Raw genomic sequence first — 24737 nt, 5'->3', positions numbered from 1 at the left:
ATAGTAAATATTATTTGAAGCTGTATTATTAAGAACACGCCAGGATTCAAAAGATTAAATAAGGAAGATGTAATTATGAGCTAAATAATAAACAGAGCAGTTTCAGTCCCCCTTCTGTTTTTCACTTTCCTGCTATTGTTTCATATATGGCTGTTATACAAAGAGCAGCTTAGGTCAGCTACTATAAATTTTGGGTTTTGTACAATAGTAATCTACTGAAATTATTTCAAAGCTGGATCAAAGAGCTTCAAAAGACTTTGTGAAAACTTTTCCACATAATAAAGAGACTTCATTTTGATGTCCTATTTTTATCACGAGTCCTTTTTTTTTTATTTAGATTGCATCTTATAGTACTCAGCTAGCTGTGTTGATATTATGCTACTGGAACACAAGATCTGCATAATTTATTTGCAGCCTAAAATAAAATGTGGAACATAATATCAAATAACCTCTTTTTAAATGCATTACCTGGTATGTTTTTCAGGCCACATTTTTTTTTTAAGTTGATCTAAGTCAATTTAAAAAATTTATTAGTAAGGAAAAAGACTGGAAGATTTCAAGTGAAGTTTTACCTGACTTTCTTCCCTTTACGATATAAAAATCACACTCACAATTATAGCAATTATTCGCAATATTAGCAATAGTTCCGCTCAGCAGCTTTTAGCTGACCTGATGTCCTCAAAGACATCAGGCTCTCCTCATGGACTTTCTCCCTCACTCCTGGCTTTCACCTAACGTGAACAATCACATGTCATCTGCACAGATCCATAGATGTGGCATCGTGATGTCAAAACAAAATGAAATGTCAATGCAAGTGCATGGAGACAAAGTAACAATATTGAAACCATGTCAGTGTGCATCTGCAGAGACCATGTTACTCTGTCAGGGTGATTTTAGGAAGATCACTTTGAAATGTTAAAATGAAATGAAACTAAGTCAATTAGGTAATAACAGTTGAGGTTCAGGAATTAATTGAGGGCCTAAGGTGAAGCCAGTGACCATTAACCCCAGCTGGTTATTAATTCTTAGAGAAATATCCTTGGCTAAGGTTATTCTTATTCCAAGGAGGAGTTTTTCTGCCTATATTGTGTAAATACTTTCCACTGTTGCCTCTAACAACAATATCATGAAGGGCATTATAAGGCATGTTAGTGCGAAGTTAAGTTTTCATAGAAAATGAATCCACCTAGTACCAGCAAGTATTTTTGTTTTTTAGTTATGTATAATGACATTTTAAAAATTTAACTTGATGTCCAGTACCATAGTTACCTCTAAGAACTTTCCTAGTTTAAATAGTATGAACATGGAGATGCATTCACACAGCATCTGCCATCCGCATTACACAAATATTCATCATAAAGCAGGCATATGAAGCAATCAGATAACAATTACAGGACTTTCTAGAGAAAATGTAATGGTATTAATTACTGACATTACTGAAACAGTAATGGTATTAATTATTTCTTAAGAAATGCAAGATGATCAGTGAGTCAAGGTTACAAACTTTATGCAAGTTCAGGCTTCCAAACTGTATAAATGTAGCATAAAGACATGGATGTGTGACTTATGATACATAATATTCATTTGATACTATCAATGAGCAGTTCTTACCTGGATCAATGTTTGTTTGATCCAATGGGCTGTATTAACATCTGCAAAGTCTCCCTGGGTCCCTGCCCTAAGGAGAAATGACATTGAGATACAGATGTTTTGTACATTTATTGATTTATAAATATACTTACTATATATAATTATTATTACTACTACTACTACTAAAAACCAGCTACCCTTTCTCTTACAAAAGAGACAGTTATTTTTTGCTTTTTGTAAGATGTCTTTGTGCATGTACCCCTATCTAACATAGTGGTATTCCTTGTTTAAGTGGTGAGATGCATACGAAGACATTTCTGTGAGTTGACAAGTAGCAGTGACGTTGACAGGCATGGCAGGGACAAGTGGATGAGCTATACACTGAGAATCCTGCACAGGGTCCTGCATAGAGCCAGCAGGTTTTAGAGCTTGAACTGTTCTTTTCTGGGCTCTATCTTCAATGTGAAGCTGGAAGTGCTTCAGAGGTGTTACGAGCATTTCTAAAAGCACTTTGAAATTTTCAGCAGAAGACCACTGTGGGAATGCAAGGTATCTGAAAACAAAAATGGTATAGAAATAGTCCCCCCACCCCTCCAAAAAAAAAAAATCCATTTGTCTTTTCTATAACAGGCATTCACATCACACTCTCCATTTCGTACTCTGCCTCAGCACAGTAACTCTGTAATGAGTGGAAAAAAGAATGAGTCTGATCATTTTATATCCATATGCACTTTAAGTATCTTCAGTGTGTTTGGCATTGCATTACATAGAAATGGATAAACACTTTTAGAAAAAAATGGTCTGACTATACATCTTAAAAAGAACATGTAGGTGCAGGTGGATCTGGAGACAGTTCCATCCTTCCTGAGGCAAGTCCAGCTATACAGATCAGCCTGAAGAGCTGTATAACTTATTCTTAAAAAAAAAAAAAATATTACAGGAATCCATTCCACTACCCATCTTTATTTGGTTAGAAAAATCTTCCACTGCCTGAACTTTTTTCTATACAATAAGCCTGTTACATCTCATTCAATTCTAAGTGAATACAGAGACTCGGACAGCTGCATTCCTTCTCTGACCTTCTCCATATTTGAGTATTTTTCTCTCAGCTATACACCTCAAGCTCTTCCAATTTTTTTGTGAAAAGTTTTGAGATTTATTATCATAGTCGTTACTCTGCAATAGTTTCTTCCAATTTGCTATTACTTTTTCCTGCTTTTAGAAATACAGTACCTTCTTTACAAGATCCCTGCAAATATATTCCCATAATGACAAGTTGATGTCTTCTGTTTAGGCTGGGGTTCTTTATTTTGCCTACATGCAGTTTATCCCCAAGTCATCATTTCTTCATCTAATTCTTTTTCTTCTCTTCTCAAAGACAATTGTTTATACATGTAATGCTGTAATGTGATGGAAAGTACAGCAATAGTAGCTGCATGGCACAATCCTAGGCTGTAGCAAATGAGAACAAGCCCAAACACAGCAGCTGTGGATGCAGAAACAAAGGAAGAAAAGCTACTTACCCTTGGAAGGCCTTAGGTAGGCAGGGATCACAAGAGAGATACCCTCACCTCCACTGCCAACCCTTAAATGAGGTCTAGGAAGGGTTAGATCCTGGCTCCACTCCTTCCAGTCACTCAGGTGCATTGCATGCACCTGAGCTCCCCTGGGTTGGCCCTGCCTTCCCACCAGGTGCTCCATCACTGCTTCAGTCCATGACTTAGCATTTCCACTACAATACATTTTTAGAGTTCTATCTTCATAGAATCCTCAGAGTTGGAAGGGACCTTTAAAGTCATAACTCTATTACCAGACATCACAGAGACATGTGAGTTACAGCCAGTTTGGGAAATACACATGTACTTAAAATACGTAATAGAAAGACATCTGCTAAGTTTAGCCCAAAGTGGCAACAAGTTTTCTTTCACTTAGGTGCATATTTGCCACAAAGCTCCAGGCTCTGAGTTCCTGTAGTTGGTTTGACTGTCTTCGTAAACCTTTTACTGCTGGTCCAAGTTCTCAGCTATATTGATGAGCTGATGTCAACTTTGCAAAACATTGGAAGCTTCCAATGAAACAAGTACTCCTCTGCTTTCCTTTCACCCTGACCTTTCTGTAAGTTTTGCAGTAGGCAACCAAAGAGGTAAAGAATAGTAAGAGTGGTTTGTGCTCCGGCAAGCCACAGCCCTGGGAAACTCAGTGTTTTCTGATCTGACAAGCAAATGTGTCAGGAATGTGAGATAGTAAGAGTCACAGACCAGGATTTGTCTCCCATCTACCTAATCCGCACTGTCCTAAGTTTGAAACAACCCTGTCCATGAACGCTTTGCAAAGCAATTTTTTGTTCCTTGACCAGAGATAGTATTAGCTTTATTTGAGTAAGTATCTAACTAAAGACTGATTAAAATAAAGTCTCTCAAATTTAAGCAACAGTGGGGAGTTTTAATTTTGTCTAAGATGAGGTATGTCTTAGATTGCAAAAGTAACACTGAAGAGTGTATCTGGAGTTTTATTTACTCCTTATAGGCAGCCTTTAGTGCGCCATTTGCAGTCTTCCTCTCCCCACTTTACAAGTTGTGCATCCCTCCCCCTTCATTAGTACTCAGGCACACCAACATATTTATACATAGCATTCAGTTTGTAAGAGCTCTGTCAGGAGTGCTCAGCAGACTGCAAGCTGGATCTCTCATCCTTCTTCCTCTCTGCCCCAGATGATGTGAAAGGGGCTCCAACTCTGTTTCTGGTTTCTTTCTTATCCTACCCTGCATTGCTAGATTTATCTGAGAGAACTGGTGCAGCTCTGCTGGCATCTGCATTCAGGAGCATCACACTGATTTATGGTGGCTGAGGATTACCCAATTATTCTTACACAGGGACTGTACTTCATTCAGCCTTAGGTCTTCTGCTGAGGTCCTGGCATGTTAACAAGCCACCTTTTCCAAAGCAAGCAAGGTAATTAGGTCTCACCCTACTTTCTAGGGCATCCTCTAAAGGTTACAGTGACGTTTACTAACAGTGACAGTCTGTTTTGCTATCCTTGTGCCACAGCAAGTACCAGCACAATAAGTAGCAAGTATAAGCTTAACTTCTTGTGCTTAAACAATGAGCTCAGAATTTATCTGTGTTCCCCGGTGTTCCTTCACCAGTGAAACTGCTTCACACTTCCCCTGAAGTCTTGTTTTACTCAATTTTTTTTTTCCAGTGTATTAACAATAAGATTAGGACTGAAATATATTTAAGAAACTACTAGATAATGCATCTTATTACCTTCTTCCCCATCCTTCCCCACTAATACTAGTTCAGTCTAATCCTTACTTCGGAATCAGCTACCCAACTGCTTGTTTCACACAGAGGGAACAGCAGAGGGAACTCCCTCTCCCCTACACTCACTCTGGCCAAAGACTTTCTTGCAGTGCAGGGAGTGCCCCAAGGAGCTCCTTCACACACAGCAGGATTCCCATGAGTATTCTAGAGTAACCAACTGTGACACCTCACAACATTAATGTATGCAAGTTATGCCTTTAAATGCTAGCCAGGCAAATACCTTGCCACTAACCCACTAATGGTGTTAAAGCAGAACATTACAACAGACTTCCTCTGTCTACACAGCCCTTGCCCAGCGTAAGAGATGGCTTCCTGTTTCTGTAAATACTAACAGCTACACTGCAAAGTGTTTTCTGATTTCTTGGCCTCTTATTTCCTCCAAAGATATCAAAAAGTATTTTCCTGAATTCTTTGGCAAGGTGTGTACGATGTGAATCAAAAGCAGAAGGGAACAAAGGAAAGGGACCATCCTAGAGAAGAAATCCTAGGTTTGAGTCCAAGCCTTGACAGTCCAGAGACAGAAGAACCGAAGTATAACTCTTCAGTTTGACAGATTTAGTTCCTCTCAGCATCTAGTCCTACAGCATTGGATCAGCAACAGGATTAGAATCATTAGAATGGCTTAGGTTGGAAGGAACCTTAAAGTTCGAGCTCCAACCCCCTGCCACGGGCATGGTTGCCAACCACTGTCCTTAGTACTGTCCTCAGCAGAAAAAGGAGTTAACCCCTCTGGCTTACAGTCTGAAAGCAGTTTTGCAGCATGCTCCCATCGTCTGCAGCCTTACTCTGGTTTCTCACTGTCTGTCTCACTGTGGTGCTTTCTCTCAACTTCACAGGTCCAGATTGAGAGGCAGCTTGTGAGACTTGTACACCAGCTAAATACCTCCCATTTGCAAATGTGTGAAAAATTGAGATATTTTTAAAAAATCATTTCAACATCTAGTTTGCTTTCTCTAAAGTGAGAACTATGTAAACAGAAAGTTCAATTTGACCACAAGATTGGACTGTTCTCTTCTGAAACATCCTTGATTGAGTTTGTCTGCTTAAGTTGTGGAACCAGGTCTTCTCTGCTGTAAATTAGTACTGCAACAACCTCAACACATATGTATTTGCTGATTTACAATTACTAAAGCTCTAGTTATGCGCTTTAAAAGCCAGTGCTTGGAGGAGCACAGAGCTGATATAGTCTCTGCCAAAAACACCTTAAGGTGTGTGTTAGAGGGTATTGTCAACTTTTAGGTATGTCTTAGTGGCACAAAGTATGCTGTATGGCAGATGACCACACTGAAGATGTTGAGATTTGTCATGTTATAACAGTTATTTTTGAGCTGGTAAAGTTACCTGTGCGCCATTGTTCATCTAGTCAGAAGTGCACATAAAATATTACTTGAATTCAATTAAAGTAAGAAACATAAACCTGCAGCTTTCAGAGATGCAATTGATTTGTTCCAGAATTTTTCTCTGGCTGATACAGCACGTTGTAAGATTATTTTGTTCATCTTTTAAAACATATTTCTTGTGTCACTGAGCTCTTCAGACCACAAAAGTGCTGAACGATTTTCAAATAACTGAGTGCATGCTGATGTCAAGCTGCTTGCAAAACACAGTCCCACCATTCTTCCATATTTCTAAACATATGAATGGTAAACAAGATGTGTGTCTAAGGAGGCTAAGATATGGCTGACCTGAACCAAGGAACGAAGGCATGTGCGAGTGTCTAATAACCACTTCTTCCCATATTCTACTCATCCTTACAATGAACCAACTACTTGAAGTTTTTAAGACAGAGGTTAAGACAAACACTAGGTGGCCAAGACCAACACAGCCAGAGGCCTGGAAATGTCATCCAGAAAGTCTGTTCACAAAATATCTCCAGATTCAGAAGACTCTTACTAATGGCACAGTCTGAATATAATGGAGTTACAGAGATGCAGTTAAAACCAAAAACAGACAGGACTTCCACTTCTAGCCTGATGTGTGAAGTGAGAAGATGAGAACTGGGCTATCAGAACCAGCAAACTACTAGATACACACTTCCTACTTGCAAAACTAGCGGGTTTGTTACATAAATAGTTCATGCAGAATGAATTCAGAGACCCCTCAATTGCAAGAAGAAATTATTTTTTTAAGGAGTCTCTTATCTCTGTCTAATCAGATGTCAAGATAAAAGGCCCAACAACCATGATAGTGGGGAAAAAAAGCCAGATACCACTTACCTCAGGTTCTAGACTGATTGAGATTGAGAGCTGGGAGTTATACAGTTCATTTATCTAAACAAGTTCTACTCCTCCAAGCAAAGCAGAGTCATACTGAACGCAACTGAAGCTGAATGGATGCAGGATGCTTTTCTGGCCACACCATCTGGAAAACATTACTGGTGTAGTCCACAACTACTGTATGATGCTGTCCTTCAGCTGCAATTCCATCTGGGGCAGACTTCTAGAAACTTTCAAAGATTTACAGCTCGAAGCATAAAACCATTGAGTGAAACATCCAGTTACCTTATCTGAGACCAAACAACTCAGTCATACAGAGCAATCTACGAGAACAATTTTCACCATGAAATGTGTACAAAGCCATAAGCTTTGTGAAGGTGCCTGTCTTGAACAGCCCGTGTACTGAAGCTGAGAATAGCAGAGTTAATAATAGCTGCATGACCCCAGTGTGCTTCTTACCTTGTTACACACTTCGGAAGGTATTTAACTTCACAGCAAATGGAGCAGATGGACTATGGTGACCAGGCTGGAGGGGATCAGAGCTAACAGCCTCCAAGTACAATTCTAAAAATAGGCTTGTTACAGCAATAACAGATTAGCTGCCCCTGACTTCAAGGTGTACTTGTATTCTTCAGGTACACACATCTCATGCTGAGAAGTCTTAGTGAACATGTGTCCTGCTACTATTATTTAAGGACTGGCAAATTATTCATCTGACATAACTAATTTCACAACATTTAAGACCTTAGTTTTCTTGCTGTTACTGACATAGGTAAACACAGCCATTGAAATAAAGTTTATTGCCAAAGACTGCACTGAAGTAAAGCACAACAGGCAGTGCCACAGCTTCTAGATTCCATACGTAGCTGTGCTTTAAAACTTCAGTGTTTTGCTTTCTTGGTTTACCACTTGTTTGATTGTTTTTTGTTTCCCAAAACATTCAAAGGCAATGTTATGCAGAACAAACCAAAATATTTGCATTCTATTTTTGTACTTGCTTCTGTACCGTGACACAATTTTCTCCATGGCAGAGTCAAGTTGCTACATACTGGATCTGAAAACTGCAAATAACCAGCACACAGATTTGTGTCTTAGACTGTCCAGTGAAATTCAGTACTGTTAGCAGAATTTAGCACTTTAAATGGTTTAGGCTTCTCTCAGCTCTAAAAAGCCTTATACAAAGCTCTCTAAATTAATTCAGTCCTACCACTGATGTTCTGTTGTGGATATTACACAGTTAATTTGGAAGGACAGGACAATAGTTTCTAAGCACTATGTAACAGTATATACTGCAACAGATACCTTGTCATAAATTCCAAGAAATTATTTGAAGAATAATGAGTGGGACTTCTCTAGTGCAGTCAGCAACAGCTTAAACTCATCTCTTCTCGACATCATTTAACTTCAGTTCCTGTGGAATAATTGGTAAGCCAGCTACCACGCCCTAAGTGCCTACAAGTTCTTCACTAGTAAACAGACACAAAATTTTATCCAAATACAGAATACAGAGCCCTCTCTCAATATACTTGCAAGCAAAGTCAAGTGGTTATGGCACCTTCTTGGGATCAAAAAGATGCAAGTGGGTCTTTAATGTCATGGGTGCATTTAACAGCCTTCATAGAATCATACGACCATTAAGGTTGGAAAGGATTGCTACAATCATTTACTCCAGCCATTGACTGATCACCCACCATGCCCACTAAACCATGTCCCTCAGTGCCACTTTTACCCTTCTCTTGAAAAAGAACTAAAAAGATTGTCTGCTACAGTCATTTTTATGCAGAAAACTCAAGATTTATGGGCCAGAAAGAGAGAAAGAGAATGAGAATCACAGTCCTATATCAGGTATGTCTTCAGTCAAATCTAACCCCACCCTTCACATGGAGAAAATCAAATACATATGGTGGCACTTCCCAAAATGCCACTGTATAAGAGAAGGAACAGCAACTCACTCTGCTCCCATATGTTTTCTATAAGGAAGAAGTTGCAATCACTGTACTTCAAGGAAAGATTGATTGACTTATCATATGTAGGTTTGCTTTTAGATTCGCATATAGACAAAACCCCACAGGAAAGTTTCTGTAATTTCAAGAATCTAGTCATCAGAGAAGCCTGAATGAGATGGGACAAGGTGATGGTACAGCCAAGATGTTTTGGCTTGTGGGGAACTCTGATGTCAAAAGCCAAAGTGTTTGCATTGAACACCTGCCAAATGAACTTCTGGAAAAGGGATCTGAATGAATGGTGTTCTTAGTTTAAGGTATCTCGATCAATTCCTTTTAAATCTGACCTTTAAGGGAACTAAGACAAAAGCTACCAAGTCAGAGTGTCATGGTTTTATGATTTTCGGTTATCCACATCATAACATCATGTAGTGAATGTACCTGGTTCTCAGAAGAGAAGGACTACTACATCCCCCACGGTACTTTGCTCCTCTGTTACCATTTCCAGCCGGGGGGAAAAGATAAAAGCTCGCAGTATAAAAACTTGCGGATCACAAGACCTCAGCCCTTTTTCCGCCCGTCTCTCGTCTTGGCAGCACCTTGCTCTCCAGCTGTCTTATCATCGGTAGTAGAGTAAGGCCTACCTTGATTTTGGGACATTCTCTCTCTCTGTATTGGATTTATCAGCTTAAATTGTAATTATATTGTATTATAGTGTGTTGTTTTGCATTCCGATATCTTATTTAGTAAATTAGTTTGTTTCTCCTCAGATTGTTGCCGCTGTTCTTTGCTCTCAGGGCCATCTCCTTACCCTTTTCCCCTTTCCCCTTTTCCCGGGGCATGGGCCTGTGGATCCCCCGTCCCCTTCATCACGGAGCCGGGCCAAACACCCGTAAACCGTTGACAAAGAGAAAACAAATAGACTGACTTTTCATCTCACTAGCAATATACTTGATGTTTCTGATGAAATGGGAGATATTTCCATAAGCAGTGAATATTTTTTGCATTATAAAAAGTTAAGTAGAAATACTCTAAATACTATAAGTTTAGGGGATCTAATTCTTTACCTTTCCCTGGCACTCAACAGGATGTCCAATTTCTGCAGGCTTCTTCAATGCCATAGCCCAACTATGCTGATTTATAAACAGAGAAGCCTGTTTCCTTCAATATTCAAAGATTCACAAGCCTTAGCTCCTGTATATTTGTCTTTCAACCTTTCCACTCTCTTTATGCTGAAATGCAGTTGGTTGCAGGTCCTGTATGGTGATCAGCACCCCCTAGTTTCTCCATTTACCATAGTTCATTACTTGAGGAGGCCCTGCTGGTTTAACAGGCAGACATCAATATTATAGTGGATCTTAAACGGCATCTTCTGTTCAGCCCCTTCTGAGTTTACCAAAACACATGCAGTTCTTTCATTAAACAACAGTATTAGCAGTAAGGAGACATTTACCACATAAGCAAAAAACTGTAAGCTTGAAAACACTCACTTCACTCTTCTGTAGTTTGAGAAGTGAAGTCTAGCACAGCAAAACAAAACAAAAAATAAAATCAGACCTACTTTTAATCTGCGAACAGCTCTCTTGATGAAATCTGTCATGTTTCTGGCTTCTTTTGTTCCTTGTGAAAAGAGCAAAAATGTTATTTTTTCAGAAAGAACTTCCAAATGTTATGTCTTTCTTAATGTTTCTTTATGATATGGTTCATCACTGCAGGCAAATCTGTCTCATTCGTTAATTTTTTCATTGTCAAAACAATGTAACCAATAGTTTATAACATCACAAGTCTTGGACATCAATCATAATATAGAGACTCTCCATTATGTACAAGATTGTCTGTTCTGGTATGTTTGAAAGCGCAGACATGACTGGTTATACATTAATCTGCTGCTATGAACAGTACAATATTCTGTATTGAAGTAGTCTATTAATGGCATATGAATTTCTGCATTGCTTTTGTCACTACTTGTAGTTTTCCAGCTGGCAAGAAATTAATCGCTAAGCTCACATATATTTTAATGCTCTGTGAATTTCATATTGATGCAGGATTTGGCAAGTCCTCTGAAGTCTGGGTTTTTTGGTTGTTTTTTTTTTGGTTTTGTTTTGTTTTGTTTTTTTTCTCCTAGTGCAAGCACCTCCCAGCAATAACCTGCAAGTGATGCAGACAGAAAATGCAGGACTAGTCCACAACACTGGGCAGTATGTTTCAGTTTTGTCACAAGGAATACAGCAGTCACAGACCTCACTGCTCTAGGCATTTCTTTATCTCTCAGCTGTCTTCCTCTTCTTTACCTGACAGTGTCTTATCAAATGCCTTCTCACCAGCCAAAAATACAAGATGGAGCTTCTCTTGAAACTATCATCACTGATATCCTGTACATAGCCACTAACCTGGCTTAGCTGAAGAAAGCAAGCAACAAGAGTAAGGGAAACACTGATTTGTTTTTTTCCTGTTGACAAAGTGTCACAACCATTAAATATCTCTTCCCTATAACTGGTTGTGATCAAGACAGCATATCGAATTAAATACTGCAGGTTAAATTCAGAAGCATGAACTGGGTTCTGTTTTGTTGGGTTTTTTTCCCCCTCACTGAAGTAGAAAACTGTGTGCTTTTCTTCCTCCAGTACCCAGTTCCTCCTAGCCCATGTTCCTTCATTACGATTTATCTGCAGCTTCAAAACATTTGACTGGGGATGTTTTCTTGCTACTGCACCTAAAGAAGGTCTTTACATTGTTGACACTGCCTATCCCTGATGTTGTACATATATGGAAGATACCTTCAGTTACCACTATAGTACTTGTGAAGAAAAGGAAAGCATTAGCCAAACTTGACCAAAAAAAAAAAAAAGGAAAGGAAAGGAAAGGGAAAGCTGATGTTCACCACATGCACTGCCTTGAGAATTCAGATCAACTTTGTGCTTTTGTGCTGCTCTTTTGCTTTGGAAAATGTGTAAGCCGTGGTTTTAAATAATGTATAAACTCCCCTGCTTTAACTTATTAACATACATAGAATTGTGCTCTCATGCAGTCAAACTTTAAACTGGAACACTAATAAAATCCCTACCTAATACGAGATAATTTCTGATTTTATTGTATTATTATTCCAGTGGATCCCAAGCACATCTGATTGAAGTTACCTTAAAAGTTCCAAATTCAAATTGGATCTGGAACCAAATAAACCCCATTGATCACAACAACCTTGAACTCTGGGAAATTCAGATCTAGATCCAGACTTTGCAGCTGGACTCCATCCCTGCCTTAAATACAAATCAGAACAAAAGTGCATTGCGACTGCACACATTGTTTGCAGGAAACATTCAATTCAACATATTTTGTTAAGTGTTCCATCCTTTAATTACTCCCAAATTCTGACCCGGCTGTTCACACTGATACCTAAATACAGACTTTTTCTGTCTTTCTGAATTAACTGAAGCCTCAGCATGCACACATCACTTCTCTACAGAATAAACATTGTGGCAGTGATCTGAATCCCAAGTTCTCCCAACAACTGTTTTGCATCTGAGTAATCGCACCAGCAGTAGTGGGGTCGCCTCCTTGTTTATATGGGGGAGGGATGCAGTTGCAATTGCAGCCCGTGACTGTATCATACAACATGAAAAGCCTTTGGGCTATCCTCTCAGCTGGTATAAATAAGCAGAGCTCTATTGGTTTCTGGGTGAATGATATTATAATTCAAATCAGAACCATGGTGTTTGTTTATAGCATAACAAAGTATCACAGAAGCGTGTATCCTAAGCCTTAAAGCACTGCTCTCAAGGACTGCAAAACCCAAGAATCTGAGCTTAGATTTCAGTGACTCCAGTGAAGTTATGGCTATTTATTTCAGGACAGCAGTGCTGATGTGCACCAGCTGAGAATCTGGCTCTAACTCCTGGATGATAGCAGATCCCAGCTACAGGAGAAGAGGGCAGGGGTAGAAATAAGCCAGAGTACAGTCCTCTACTGCTGATAAATAGATATCAGCCATCTCTTCAACACACAAGCATCTCTCTCCCAAAAGTAAGACTAGAGAATTAATAAGCACATGAGAAAATAATACAAAGACCCTTCCCTTAAGTCATCTCAGACATGTGTGCTTTGTTCAGCATTGTAGTACAAAGCATTTTCACCCTGAGTAATGCTTCATCAGTTACTCATTGTAGGTGCTTGCACATACAGTCCTCATGATTAAGAAGAAACCTTCACATAAAATGACTTTCAGAACAACCCATGCATTCAGTTACCTTGCCATCCTATGCTCAGTTAGCAGAAGAAATCACCCTCTCTTCAGCACACCCAGGAAATCCCGAAGCAATCAGTATGAATAAGCTCAAAAGGACAGTTTCCTCCAGTACCACTTCCATGCTGTTCATCCCCGTGGGACATGATGCAGCATGTAGAATCACTTTGCTTCACAACAGTTACATAAGAGAAATCACATGTGGTATGAACAGAACATATAATGAAGAGCAGCAGTATTATATTCAAATAAACCACTGGTTACGTCAAAACTAATAACTTATTTACTGTAGTGGACTCAATAAGTTAACAGGTCCAATGAACCTAATGATTTTATTATCCACTTTTTTTCTCCTGCTCTTCACTGAGACTGGAACTGATTTTTTTCAGGATTCATGTTTATGCAATCCAAGCATATTGTTATTTGCTACTTTCTGCATCATCATTCTGGCATTCTTAGGAGAGAAGATGATGACAGTTCTGTCTAAATGTTAAGGGGAGGGTTATCACTGACATAGGAGATTATTAGGTTTGATGCAATATAGAGAACATTCACAGTCAGAAAACAGCATCTTTCATTTTCAGGAATGGAGGTAATTGTGCTTTGTGACAGTGCACATCCTTAAGATGTTATGTATCATCGCGTACTTAAAAAAGCAGTACACTTCTCATTGATCGTTTCGTTTTGATTTAAAATGCAGATCTTTCCCTCCATTGAAATCTTATCATTTTTATTTTAAAATGTATCGGAAAAAAATCCATTTCAGACATATGCAGCGCCATAAATTACTTTTTGTGGTTGAAACAGTATTTGCTTATGTCATGGGTTGAACATCCTCCTTTAACAGAATGCTATTTATTGCCACCAGCTGCAGTGCTTAGCTAAGAAGGTTCTTGACACTAGCAATTGCTTTTCAGCACCAATGCTTCCGGCTGCTAACGGGGGCTTCTCTCTCCAAATGCAGCCACCCCTCTAAAACTGTTCCTTCTGGTGCACAGGCAGCTTCTGTCATTGTTACCCAATGCAGGAGCTGGGGAAAGGGATCTGATCTGAACCCACCACTGAATGAGCTCTTAAGACATCAATCTCCTACATATTTAAGAGGCCTTGCCAAATACCACTGACTTGAAAGCTGTCAAACACATTCAGGAAGTTTACCCATCAGTAATGAGGAGGTTCCAAAATTAAGATGCATGTTCAGCTTGTGAGCAAAGGGTGCTTTACATAACTAGCCTCAGATTTAGTAAAAGCAAATGTAGGCTCCAATCTTCTTCAGTAGGCATCAGTCACGTAGTCACTGGTCTCTATTTCATTAGAATTCAGATCAGAGGAAGCCAGACAAAGGCAGTTACTCTTCCTCTCAAGGACTGTTACTACTCCCGCACAAACATAGCACTGCCATTTTCTTCTGCCTATGTCAGTCAGGAGCACTGTGGAGGAGGAACAGAGAAGTGGCAGTGGCACCAGGCGTCCCACTAGGCAGCAAGGGTACCATGCAAGGTACATCTGTGAAGCGTCAGCACTCATGCAGCTCCTGTGTACACTATCAGTACAATACCAGGGTTTGCATTTGTATGCATGCCTTACTCACAGCTGCACTCCCAAGAAGTTATTGCACGCAGTTGGATTCCACTAAGCAGCAATCAGTGACTGGAGGAGGCTAAACTATTTAGCATGGAAAGAATTCCTCTCCTCCCTCAGAAAAGAAACACCCAGTAGGTCAAAGAGGAAGGCTTCTCTGCAGTACAGCAGCGATGCCTGTTATACAGATGCCTGAACCACTGCAATCTAGAATATCTAGGGGAGGAAGAGTGGGGGGAGCAAACTCTGAGCTTTCATGAACAGTTTTTCCTCTTTGCTCAAATCAAATATACATATATATATATTACATACATGCATATTTGAAAAACCTATAACATTTCAACTTTGCAATGACTCTAGTTTGATTCTGCCACATAGTTAATTGGCAATTATTTTCAATTCACTACGAAAACTAATACATGTAGGTTGTTCTATTTCTTTAAGAGACAGATTACAAAAAAACTAATCACTTTTCTGCCCACTATGCAATTCTTTTATGTAGTCAGAGGATAAGAGAACCAAATGCTGGAGTTATTTATAGGTCAGTGTACAGTTAGTTTTTATTACTTACCTTGTCCCTACAGAAAACCCAAAACAGCTGTTAGCAAGTTACTTTTCCCCTTCACATCTTTAAACTGCAGATATATACCTGTTTTCTTGCAAATGAGTCAAAAAAACAAACCAGTACAGCAATCTGACTGTAAGCATTAACTGTGACTTCACAGATTTCATAAAGCACTTCATGAAAATTACTCTTTTCTCTGCATCTATATTCTCCTTAGAGTATAATCTGGACCTTACTCTGCCCTATATTCTGATGCAATGCCAGTATCCACTTCTCCATCACTGGAGGAGGTCTGTTCCACTGCACTGACCCTATTCTAGCCTCTTCTTAGCTGAAAGTGCAAGACCAGAGATGTGATAACAAAGTCATAAAAAACGGGGCCCTTAAACAGCTCTTCTCCTCTGTTCCAACTGGACTTCTGCCAATTCAAATGGATGAGTGAGGGCCAAAAGACATTTTAGTGTAACTCTGTATTTAAGGCTAAATTATCCCCTGGATGACCCTAGAGTCAATTTACGGGTGCAGAAACGAATGTACAATAGAGTTCAGAAAGACTCTACAGCCCAGCCTTGGAAGTGCCTAGACACATGCCATTAGTGGGATACCATGGGGGGAGAGGAGGGAACATGTATGTAACATTTTTTAAACATATTTATTTACTGTCTGTAACAAAACCAAAAAGAAAACCATTCTGATTTCCCATTATATCAAAGAAAATGAGGTCTACTGATCTTAATTCTTACTATTACTGCTTAGAACAGTAATTTAACTCCGCAGACAAGTTGTCCCATGAGGAGTTCAGCAGTTCAGCATTGTAACTCTTCTTGTCCCTACAAGATACAAGTAGTATCTGGTTGCACTGGGCATAAATACACACCATGGTAGCAGTGGTGAGCGGTAGCCCGCTTAGCTCCCCTTCTCCTAAGGGTCATCTTCCCACTTGAAGACACCACCAGCTTTCCACAAACAATTATCTGCACTGGGGAGTAAGCAAACCAGCAGAAAGAAAACCTGTATTAGCAGACACTCCCTGTTCCTTTCACATGTCAAGGATCTTCAAGAAGGGGCAGAAAACCTGTCCAAAATGCAAAGCACATATCTGTGTTTAGTTGGCTGCCATGTTACATAAACATAAATAATAAATAAATAAACTCAGTTGGACACCATTTTTTCTTTCCATGTAAGTTGCTTTGCTGTAAGTTCTGGGACTTTTTTTGTAACCCTTCCTTGGTGGATAGCAACCCTCTTCAGTATTTAATTGGAATTAAATACTGAAGGTATTGGGGGGTTCCCTCGACTAGCACAGGTCAGTACAGGTTTTAGGTTGTTTTGTGTTTTGTTTTTGTTGTTGGTTCATTGGCTTTTATTGTCACTTCTCCAATTTTTAACTCACTATTATTCTCAGTTGATTTAAACTGCCACAGAAAACTGTTAAGCTTTATTCAGTTCTGAAATCATACTTTGAGGACAGATAACAGAAAGGATTCCGATTTTCAGATCAACTAAATTATAAATCAAATGCATAAAAATCTCTTCAATAAAAATCATGCAGGTGTAGCAACATCCTCATTTTATGTTAATATTGTATTTTCTCCTGCAGATCAGAATTCGTATGCGTACATCTCTTAAATGCATCTTAAAAAAAAGTTTTTCTAAAACAAAACAAAAAACATAGCCCAGAGGTTGAGAGCAGCTAACAAAACAAGTTAACATTGTAGCTGAAGGTAGGAGTGAAGTGAAAAAGTGTTAAAGTGAGTTTAGTATATTTTACTGCAATTTCAATAAAAGTTATAGTTATGACCATAAAAAAATATAGTTAAGACAACCACATAGAGCTACATGGTCTGGTTGTTAATTCTACTTGCTTTCTTGTAGGTTTCACAACTACCCCCAGCTTTTCTTTCTGTGAAGCACAATTTCCCACATTAACATGATGCTTTAGTGTTTTATTACTTAAGGCTGCAATTTGGCATCACAGTGGGTGCCTGTACCTGCTCCATAGGGGCATGAACAGTACTCAGGATTCTAGTGAAGCAAAACAAACAGGCAGGGAGTTACTTTTATGTCACTAACTGAAGGAGAGCCACATCTTAGCCACAGTCAGCACAGCAGTTGTGACTTGCATCCCAAACTCCTTCAGCATCTCAGTAAGTGCAGGTGCAAGGGCTGAAAGGCTGCTGGAGGTGCTTTCCTGCATGCAGCTGGTCAGCATAGCAAGCAGAACTTTATTTGTTCCCTGGAACACAATTCCCACCAGCAGTAGGAATCAATCACAGCACCCAACCATTGCATAAGACAACTTCTCTCCCACTCACATCACTAAATCAATTGTGCCAGATATTCAAATTAAATCCTTATAGCAACCTTAACACCAGTTCGCCTGTTGAATAGTATGCTGCTGTGGGGAGGCAACGTGTTCAGCTACCTTACAGAGGTCTTTTTTACGCTGGTGTTTCCAAAGGCAGAGAAGTAGGGCAAGATTTTTTTCTGCCTGAAGCAATCTAACCATCTGAGAAACTTAACTGAGGAGCCTAGTTTCTAGATACAAGCATTCAAACTTCCCATTAAGTTACTGTCAGAGACTTTCCAGAATCTTTTGTACTGACCTATATGTAGCAAATCTGTAACTAGCCCTAAAAATGAAGCACTGGCACAATTTTAAGCCAGTAGCTAAGTTTTCAGTAGTAATCCAAAATGGATGCACTTTATGCCTGAGTGGCCTAACTTGAAATAGTGAAAGGGCCAAGTTTTCAGAAATGCTTGAGCTACACCTTGAAAAAGTTTGAGCATTATCTGAGTTCTCTAACAACAAAGAAACAGTGAAGCAAAAAATGTTTCTGCTTACAGTAAGTGCCTTTGATCAATCCACTTGGGAATGGCAAGCTTGTTCTGTTGCTCTATGACAACAACATGAACATGGCAGACGTGAGTAGTCACATGTTGTTGAAACCTCAAAGTTACAAGAATACCATTAAAAGCAAGAGCAGACCAAGATTAACATCATCCAGAACAAACAAAGGCATATATCACCCAGGTAGGATTCCACAGTATGCAAGTTCACATGAGCAAAAAGAAAAAAGCTCCAAGTCATGTAAGGGTAAGCAAAAACTCTCTCTTGAAGGCTTGATGCAGTTGGATAGACATCTCTGAACTGAAAGTAAAGAATGATGGGAAAATAAGTGAATCACTCGATTGAGAATAAAAACAGGTTTTTGTAAGTTAATAAAAGTTGGAGTTTCAAATGCACTTCTGATTCTTGTCTATTTTATATAGTTTTGCTGTATTTCTAGATGACCTGAATAAGCTAGTCTATGTAATATATACATCAAGGCACTACTCTGGTGCAAGATGGTTTTGCTAAATAACTTTATAGAGGTTTTACTTGGGTGCAGGTGGAAACTCAAAGATAAATGCATGTAATACAGCAGAGCATTTGAATACTTTTTTTGGACTGTAAACTTATCTATTGCAAAATTCCTGTTCCAGAAACATTCCCTGAAAATCAACTGCAGCATGAAAGTGTATACAAAGAATTAAGAACACCATGTAGAATTTAACGTGAAGAATGACAAGTCAGTGTTAATAAGAAAAGGGAGACCATATTACAGATACTCATAGCCAAAACCAACAAACTTACTTTCATTAGGACTCAAAGAATAATTTTTAATGTAAGTTCTGGCATTACCAAAAGCCACAAAAAGGAGGCTGCTGGAGTTGGAAATAAGAAGATGCTTCATCTTCAGCCAGAATACTAACTCCATTCCAAAGCTCACTTGAGTTACTGGAAGTCTTTTCATTGCCATCAGTAATGTCATTTTTTTTTCCATTTTATTTCCTTCCTGCTTTCAGTATAGAATGGCAGGTATCTTCCATGTAACTCCAAGAATTAGAAATATACACTGTCTTATAATTATGAATTAATTTCATAAATATGAACATCAGTATTTTCTGCAGCACTATATGTAATCCACGCCACACTTCTGAAGTAAATAAAATATAAACAATAGAAACTGTGCCTAAATTCCACCTCTCCAATATTCCAGTACTCTTCCAGGAAAGAAAAAGTATGGAAAAATGCTTTCGCAGTTTCTCTAAATGCCATACTGATACTGTAGTAATCAAATAACATTATTAGTTTGACAATATTATTGTATGGCAAGAAAAGTACAGTAGATATTAAGAATTAACAGTGATGAACAAATATTCTATTAGCTAAACCAGAAGCATTGTCAGATGCAGAACTTTAGTATGAATAATATTGTATGTCATGTAACAAAGTTATGATGGAGCTTTATTTAAACACAAGGATCTGTTGTTCATTCTGGGAACGTAAGAGGTTCTTTAGGACACAGAGTGCTACTGGTGTACTTCAAGACATCTGTTAACATTCATAATTTGAAAGTAGTCACCAATTAACCCTAGCCACAGAAGAAAATTGCATCAGTACACATCAGGCTTTATTAGAGGTGCAAATCACAAGGCACAGGCTGATTCTCAGTTTACTATTTCTACAAATTTCAGGAAAAACAAATTGCTGAATATATTAATGAAGCCCAGCAACACACACTGCTACGAGCCCTTTCCACATAACACTAACAGCAAAAGAGTTTGTTCTCAACATGAACTTTTATAACTATAACCCAAGTAAGAAAGGGAGAAGCCCTTATGATTTGGCTCATACATATAATTCCTCACATTTGCTGATCTGGTGAATACTTCAAGTGCAGCATCATGGAGAGCACATGCACCTTCATTTCCATGGGTACTGCAATAGCAAAGAGACTGCCTTCAGGCTGTCCCAGACAACATCTCTAGAATTGTAGGACCACAGCTATCCCAAGCTGGAAGGGGAATTCAATTCCTGGCTCCCCACAGGACCACTCAAAAAAAAAAAAAAAAAAAAACCACACACACAAAAACACCCACTACCAAAATTTCTGAGGGAGTGGTCCTAACACTTCTAGAACTCTGGCAGCTCAGTGCCATCATGCCCATTGCTCTGGGGAGCTTGTTCCAGTGCCCATCTGCCCATCCACCCTCTAGCGAAGAGCCTTCTCCTAACACCCAACCTGACCCTCCCCTGACAAAGCTCCATGCCATTCCCTTGGTTCCTGTCACTATCACCAGAGAGCAGAGCTCAGAGCTGCCTCTCTGCTCCCCTTGTGAGGAGCTGTAGGCCACCATGAGCCTACAGCCTGCTCTGCTCCAGGCTGAACAAACAAAAGGACATCAGCCACTCCCATACATCTTGCCCTCCCAACCCTGCACCATCTTTGTAGCCCTCCTTTAGATGCTCTCTACTACTTTTACGTCCCTGTTGTACTATCGTGCCCAAATCTGGACAGAGAGTTTGAGGTGAGTGCGCACCAACACAGTGCAGAAGACACTCCCTCCTCTCGGCCAGCTGGCAATGCTAGCCTACCGCTAGTGGAGCTCTCACAACTAGCTTAGCCAAGTCCTAATGAAGAACACCACTTGAGATGCCTTTGTAGAAACAAGAGCAGTTCAGAGGAATCTCACCAAAGGTGCGCATACCTCAGCCAAACCACAGGATACAGCTGAGAAGGCCAGGGCTGGCTGCATTAGCCCCTGCAGGCTGTGCTTACCTCAGAGCAAAGGTCAGGTGGAAGCTGCCCAGCAGCAGGAAGCCTAGGGAGGATTTCCTCTTGACCTTTAAAGCCAATTACCTGCTGAGCTTCCAGGCTGTTTACTAGCACTGCAGGGAGAAAGAAGGCTTCCTTGTAAAAGTCCTTCTCCATAAGAACCAAGGCCTGCTTTGGTATCAACCACGTGCTAAGAGCTGCAAACAATCATGTGTTAATTGCTTAATTGCCTACTCTGGTATTACTGGGGAAAGGGTGCCCTGGGTTGGCTTTTTATGGAGTCAGGTTTAAGGCTGCTCCAGTAACTATGAATGAAGGAAGTCCATGAGAAAAGGTTTCTTTAGCCACAGATAAGAACTGCCTAACCCAGCCTTTCTCCTTGAGTGGCTAGTAGAGCATGTGTGGGGAAAAGCATAAAAACAGGAGAGGAGCTGATAGCACTTTTTGCAGTATAACCTCTCGGGCTTTCTGCAGCATAGGAACTTCACATACAACAACAGATTTCTCTCAATGCTTAAATCATTGAGGTTAAAAAACAGCCAATCGCAACCCTACTTTCAAAAACAACAGTGCACAAAGTCTTGTATCTAGTGTATGCTGGGAACCTGGCAGCTATTTACAGCCATTTAGAGGGATGAGGGAGCCTATTGCCTATGTACTAGAAGACTGTGTAATAAATGTGGAGTAAAAGTTAGCATTTCAATCTAGATTATTAGAGAAAATAGCACTTCATCCATCAAATCTACATCTGTCCTATCTGAGTCTTTATCAGCATAGTTCTGGGCTATGTAAGCAGAACAACAAAGGCACTGGCAGTAGTTCCAGGAGCTGAGATAAGCTTCCACTGTGCCTGTATATGCATACGTGTGCTTAGCATAGAAGAAATTTTATGGCCATGTAGTTCCTGCTAGTGCTAAGCATCAATCAAGCATGACAGGTTACTGCATAAGATCAGGTTGTTCTTGCAAGTGGCCTGTTTCCATGAGCATAAGAACTTCACCGTCGCTGAAAGAATAAAATGATTGGAGATGGGACTTTGGTGGGTGACAGTGCAGCCTGCTGTCCTCTCCAATATAATCTGTGATGCATGCTTGGCTCCCTGCAATGCTTTGAGTATTAAGTTCACTGTTTTCTTAGTAGGAATCAGTTAGTAACACTGTGTTATATCCTATTAGAATACAAAACCATTGTATTTAACCATGAATATGCTAGGGAGTTCATTTAAAATTCCCTTACTGTGCACATCACATTTTATTTTTTCAATTAAATTGATTCAGTACAGAATACAGCATACCTGTGTTTCCTTGAGTACTCTCATAGGTAATTGAACATCTGGAGGTAAAAAAAGCAACAATAGAAAAGAAGAGATAACATAGAGATTCTTCATATTATGCTGAACAAAATTCCATACTCCCTGCATGCTGCTTGAAAGAGAATATATAGAACAAGGGGTTATGAAAATGTATAAATGTATTCAAGGGGAATTCTAGGGTGCCATTGCTGCCATCTGCAAGACGTGCTTCTCTTCTGCGTTCTAACTTCTGTTGCTTAAGTAACTATAATGTAAAGCGAATGTTACATTTTTGCTGCTACTTATACGACATATATCTCAAAGCTTTGCTTATTCTTGATGAAAATTAGATTAATGGATTTCCTTTTCAGAATTTTTAGCATCTTCAGAAACTTTCTGTTTTCAGGAAAAGTCCTACATCAGGACTGAGGTGGGAGAGTGTAGGGAATGTGAGAGGCAGGGAGAAAGAAAATTATAAAAGAGTTGTCTGGATACTCTGTACATGTCCTGCCTGCTGAAAGGCAGTGAAGCATTTGTCAGTTATCTCTATGGTCTGCAGTCACTCCTCAAAGATGTGACTCTTACTTTTTTATGTACTTTACACATAAAAGTAAAGCTGCCTCCACTGATGTTGGCTTGTTTGAGTTGGTCTTGCTCAGCACACCGCTGAGGGTCTCAGTGACCTTGCTTAAATTGCAAGAGTGTTTGAGCTGATTAACTGTTCTGGAAGGAAATAAAAGATATGAGCAAGCATTTCTCCATTGCCAAACACCATTCTATTCCTTTTCATCTTCCTCTCTTAATGGGGAATGTTAGCACAATCAGACTTAGGACTGCTGCTTCCTGTGCACACATCTATCTGTAGGTGCCTGTGTATAAATGTAAATAAACTTGAGATCTGCTCTTACCTCAGTTGGCCTTAGGAGTGTTTTAGGAACCAAAGTATTATGTGAAATACAAGAGTTTGTTTCTTTTTTAAAAGGTCCCTGCAGAATTGCTACGGTGTAGCAGCCCTTATATAATTTTCACATGCCTAATACGTTTTATCTGCCTCATTGTATTTCATGAACATTAATGAATTCAGTTTCAGGAAGAAACTATGTAAAGGCTGTAACGATTAGCATCATTTAAGAGATGATTTGTGTAAAAAGATTTGTGGCAAAATGAGACATAAAACCTGTGAGCCTTAACTCACAGGTGATTGCTTAGATCACTGCTGCTTCAGAAATATCACCTCCTTACCTGTTTTCTGTAATATATTTAGGCATACAAAATTAAGCTCTTTCATGTTGTTTTCAGTCTTGATACTTCATTTTCAATATTCAAACCAAGCAGTTAGCCCATCTCTCCTGAACACATATATCAGCATCAGTATCTGAAGATGCTTTAGCAGAAAATCATTAGCTCAAGTAGCAGCAGAAAAATATGACTGCTAAAAGAAAATAATGTTCTGAATTTGTTCCCATATATCCAGATGTTTTCTGTGCCTCACACACTAAGACTAATTGTGACAAACTGCTGAGAAGGTCTGGCCAAATTCTACTATGTTTAATTGTAATAGGTTGCACATCTATGTTAAAGCTAAACTTAACTTCCAGTTGAGGAATGACACTGTGCCATTGTATCATTAGCAGCTGGGACCTTCTCACAGCCTATTCTGTCACACTACAGAAATGGCAAACACCCTGCATTTATAAAGAGGGAAAGTGTAAAATAAGTTTGGATAAAACCTTTTCGCCATGGTACCAGCCTTCAGGAATGCAACAAACACTTGGTGAAAGAAGTAAGTGTGTTAAACGAGTTGTGTCTAGGGAGCAGTATAATGTTATGGGCAGCTCCTCTGGTGGCCATTGCCCAATCAATAGCTTGTTTGCACTGCTGCATCCGTGAAAGAAAGATGTTGGTTCAACTAGCTGTGTAACTCTGCTACAGCTCTTAATATTCTGCAGCCTTGAAAGGCAGTTGGTCCACTGTGTATAAAAATACAGTGCTTGGTTCAGTTTATTGTTTTCATTTAAATGGACTTGTGAGGTGCATTATCTCCTTCGGTTTAGACAGTGTCCAATGAGAGACTCGAATGATAGTTTGACTTCATTAAAATCCTTCTAATGCTGGGATACAGTTGCCATTTTTTAATTGCCAGGAAAGAAATTAGAGCTTTGGTTTCTAGAACCAGGCCAAAGCTCATATATGTAAGGATAAAGGAAGGATTTGCTGAGATTTGTTTCATACCAGCTCTGGAGAATTTTTTCTCAGTTCACATGCACTTTTCAGCAGTGTTATCTTTAGTCCCCAAGACTATAAGCATGTAGGAGTGTAGAGGAAATGTGTATGTTCTTCCCAGCCCTCCACTGGACGGAGCCCAAATGCCTTGTTGTGGAAGG

At 39.4% G+C, this 24737-nt stretch overlaps 1 long non-coding RNA gene across 6 annotated transcripts in view; it reads right to left on the bottom strand.

Annotated features, from left to right (window-relative positions):
* LOC110401785 overlaps positions 1-24737 on the bottom strand; it is a 62628-nt gene that overhangs the window by 20871 nt on the left and 17020 nt on the right. For all 6 annotated transcript variants that reach the window (XR_002440601.1, XR_002440599.1, XR_002440600.1 and 3 more), the window contains 2 exons: positions 10635-10693; positions 1612-1678 (listed from right to left, as the gene is read on the bottom strand). This is a non-coding gene — a long non-coding RNA (uncharacterized LOC110401785). The remainder of the gene's footprint in view (positions 1-1611; positions 1679-10634; positions 10694-24737) is intronic.

This window comes from Numida meleagris, chromosome 6 (assembly GCF_002078875.1).
Source record: "Numida meleagris isolate 19003 breed g44 Domestic line chromosome 6, NumMel1.0, whole genome shotgun sequence".
Classification (NCBI taxonomy): domain Eukaryota; kingdom Metazoa; phylum Chordata; class Aves; order Galliformes; family Numididae; genus Numida; species Numida meleagris.
The sequence above is the reverse complement of the archived record's forward strand: the minus strand, read 5'-3'. Positions and strand labels throughout refer to the sequence as shown.